Genomic DNA, 4514 nt, shown 5'->3' on the forward strand with positions numbered 1-4514 from the left:
CTGAGGTTGATTTCCTGTCAAGCTCACAGCCTCCATAATTACTGTCAGTAAAAGCATAAATATCAAATTCAGAATTCTTCGGATACCAAAGACCCAATTTTGGGCTCCCTTTGATATACCGAAAAATTCTTTTGACAGCAATAAGATGTGAAAGTTTAGGATAAGCCTGATAATGTGCGCATTGACAAACTGCAAACATGATGTCAGATCGGCTTGCAGTAAGATACATCAGCGATCCGATCATCGATCGATAATGAGTCTGATCTACGGATTCACCTTCAGGATCTGGAGTCAGAAGAGGTCGTTCAGTCATTGGTGTTGAAACAGGCTTAGCATCGTGAAACTCGAACTTCTCAAGAATATCCTCCACATACTTGGCTTGATGTAGCAGGATTCCGGTTGAATTTTGTTTGACCTGAAGCCCCAAAAACATGGTCATTTCTCCCAACGAACTCATTTCGAACCGCTTCTTCATTACACCTTCGAATTCTTTGCAGAGCTGCGGACTGGTTGACCCAAAGATGATGTTGTCAACATAGATTTGCACAGGAATTTGATCATTTCCGACATGCTTGATAAACAAAGTCCGATCAATGGTACCACGTGAATAACCATGCTCGAGCAAATGCTTTGTTAGAGTTGCATACCACGCTCGAGGAGCTAGATGTAACCCATACAATGCCTTGTCCAACTTGTAGACATGATTAGGAAATTTTCAGTCAACGAACCCAAGAGGTTGATCAACATAGATTTCTTCCTTCACCTTGCCATACAAGAAGGCAGTCTTGATGTCCATTTGATACACGGTAAAGTTCATGTAAGAAGCATATACTAGAAAGATACAAATTGCCTCCAAGCGAGCTACTGGAACATAAACTTCAGTGTAGTCAAGACCCTCGACTTGTCGAAACCCACGAACCACCAATCGAGCTTTATTTTGCACAATAACCCCTGAATCGTCCTGCTTATTGCGATAAACCCATCTTGTGTCAAGTGACTTCTTGCCCTTTGGTAACTCAACTAACTTCCAAACACCGAGTTTTTCAAATTGATGCAATTCCTCATGCCTTGCATCTACCCAGCTGGGTTCATTCAGAGCCATTTCAACATTCTTGGGCTCTATTTGAGAAATAAAGCAAGAGTAGAGACAAGTATTAACATCTCCACTCTGACTTCTCGTTTTAACACCGTCGCCTAGCTGAGCAATGATGTTATCGATCGGATGATTGCGTTGAACTCTTGAAGGTATCTCTTGGCTGATATCATTGAGAGAGACAGGAAGAGTGTGAATGTTGATACCTCCTTCATTTGCTAATTGAGCCGCTCTAGAAGGCTCTGCCACGAACTCATTATAATTAAATTCAAGAAAGAGTAATTCCATAAAGGTTGATGTGGTTGCGGAAGCGTCATTGGGCATGAACTCTCTCTCCATAGGTGTAGATAGTGTAGCTCACTACTAGAAAAACAGCCTTTTACGACGCTCATTGCGCGTCGTAAAAGGCTCAGACGACGCGCAAATGCGTGTCAAGGAAGGCCCTGTCATAAAGAGAGACGACGCGCTTTTGCGCGTCGTCTATAGACGACGCGCATTTACGACGCTCATTTACGACGCGCAATTACGACGCGCGTTTACGACACGCAATGCGTATCAAGGAAGGCCCTGTCATAAAGGAAGATGACACGCATTCGCGTGTCGTAACCTTACGACGCGCGTGTTAATGACACGCAATGCGTATCAAGAAAGCCCCTGTCAAGAAAGGCCATGTCATAAATGAAGATGACACACATTTTTGTGTATCGTAAATTTAAATGTTTAAAAAAAATAAATTTATATATTTATTAATTTTCAAATTAAATTTGCATTTAATTTCTCATAATAGAAATAAAATAGCATATACAAAAAATACAATCCATTGCATAATATAAAATAAAATTTCATACTCAAATCATAAAAGGTAAGATGAAAAACAAAATCAAAGATATAGTTACACCAAATTCAGAAAACAATTACCCTAGCTACATTTGTTCTATTTTCTATCCCACTCCAATCCACTTCCCTAGCTGCATGTGCTATCAAACTCCATCTAATTGTCCTTGCACAACCGAACAAACAAACATGACTATCAAAGATATAGTTATGTGAATTTCAGAAAAAAATACCCACCTGAACATTTGTAGAGTCTATATCTATTCGTAGTCGTCTGGTACTTCAGCAAACATGTATTACCTTTGAGGATGAAAAACATTAAGGTTGGATCCATGGAAACTAGAAATCAAAATTTCAACTTATGAGAGAAATTAAAAGGTAGAAATTGAAGCTTACCTACCTGTTGTAGCATCCACATAATACTCCCACATCCATTTCATATAACATTTTTACACAACTTCATTTGACCACCATATGTACATATATTAAATTCTCAAAGCTCTGTTTTAATTTGCTTTTTAAATTGCATGAAACATTGAAACCCATGTTAAGCCTTTATATCATATAAAAATTAAATAACAGATTGTAGTTGAAACCCATGAAAAATGCTAATTCTTGAAAATTCATTACTCCAAACCTGTTTAGACTGATCATTACAACCACCTAGAATGCTCCACACAGCTCCAAAAGGTGGCAGCAAGCTCCACACAGCTCCAAAAGCATGGGAAAAAATTTGAGACCAACAAACACAACAACTAAGCAAAACACAGAGCAGGGGTAAAATGGTCAAAAAGGCAGAAAACACTTCAAAGTTCAAATAGCAACCGTAGCAGGTTAATGATGTAGCTATAAAATTAGCAATTAGATACCTAAGAAAGAAATCACAAGTTTCCCCAAGTTTCCCCTGTTCCAACAATTAATAAAATCAATAATTCACAAATTAGGTTAATGATGTAGCTAATTTTTTATACTCACAAGAGAATAAGGGAATAAGTGATGCAATCGATTTCTACATGACAGAGTCAGAAAGAAGACCGGGTGTGTTGTTGTTCTTATAACATGCCTTGCTTCAGAACCCACACCATGTACTATCTCTGGTTCACTTTCCTGCAATATAAATCCAACATGAACAGATTATCAATAACAACTGATGATATATAAGAATTTTATGAATGATATATAAGAAAAGTTATGATAAGGGAAAAGGAACTTGCACTCACTCTTTCATCATCATGTTCTACCTTGTCGCATCTCAAGCATCTCTCTCCCGATCCAGTCAACTGAACTAGATAAATAATTCAAGCCGGTAACAACTCTGGAACTGCCAACTCCGCCATGTCCAAGGTTGGTAGAAGCCATTTAACACCTGATGAATAGCACAAAGGTGGCAACGACTGTTTCTTTAGTAACTTCCAGGAAGTTTTTTATAAATGTCAACCAAGGGTATAATGGACCAAACTTGAAATAAATTTATATTTATCCCTGACATGACGTTGAAGTTTTCAACCTCGAGTGTCAATACCAAGCATATCCCTGGAACTTTGTGCTGTTGGATCGATGTATATCAGGAGCTGTAAAATCAAAAATAAAAAACATTAAATATGAGTAAATGCAAATTGTAACTTACCAATAGACATTAAATATGAGTAAATAAAAAATCAAGAACATCATCAACCAATAGTTTGATACCAATAAATTCATCACGATTAGCAAGGCTTCTAGCAAGGCTAATTGCTCATTCACTATAATCTATTCCAGTGAGATCAGAGAACCTATTTATACTAACATCAAAAGTAATAAAGAATGATTTATCAATTATCATCGTACCAAAAGGAGGAATAAGTGTTATTATGTATAATACTATACCCCTGTTTAGCAAGCTCTTGAAGAAGTAGCCCATTGCCTGTTCCAACATCAAGAACACTCCATCTTGCTAAATCTTTATCCTCTTGACTAACAGACTCAGAGTCATCAATTTTATGTTGAATTTGTAAATGTCTTTGTGAAATGTCAGCACATAGTCCTTTTTTCCATGAAGCAACCATTTCCATGACATCTGCCCCAAACCTTTAGAAAGAATTTAAAAAGTCATACAAAAAAGCATCTTGTCAAAGAAGGTATATGTCATAGTCAATTAGATATGCATACCAAACTTCACCAGCATCCCCATGTTCACGAAAATTTGTCAATTCATGTGCATATGTTGCATCCCAGTAACTTTGATACCCCAGATGATTACCTTGGTTAAAGCTTTAATTTACTAAACCTTCAATTGGAACTGAAGAAGCATAGGGCACTACCCTTGCTGTTGTAATTGATGATTGGGACCCATTTTGCCTAGCAATAACAGATCACAGATGTGACCATTATTGCAACTAAATGAGCTTCAATTCCATTCCATATCTTCAATTCCAACTCTCAAACGCTAAATGGTAATTTTCTCCAGCACTAGCAACTTCAGGGTAAGATTGACAAGTTGATTTAGTTAATGAAGAATCATGATCTTGAAACTGAATTTCAACTAAACAACACATGGGTGTCTTCAAAGTCAAGATCAAGAACTAAAGACGATGGAATTTTCTAAAAA

At 37.3% G+C, this 4514-nt stretch overlaps 1 pseudogene; it reads right to left on the bottom strand.

The window, feature by feature from the left end:
• Window positions 1-3563: 3563 nt before the first annotated feature.
• LOC111908744 (uncharacterized) lies at window positions 3564-4294 on the bottom strand (annotated as a pseudogene).
• Window positions 4295-4514: the final 220 nt, after the last annotated feature.

This window comes from Lactuca sativa, chromosome 3 (assembly GCF_002870075.4).
Source record: "Lactuca sativa cultivar Salinas chromosome 3, Lsat_Salinas_v11, whole genome shotgun sequence".
Taxonomy (NCBI): domain Eukaryota; kingdom Viridiplantae; phylum Streptophyta; class Magnoliopsida; order Asterales; family Asteraceae; genus Lactuca; species Lactuca sativa.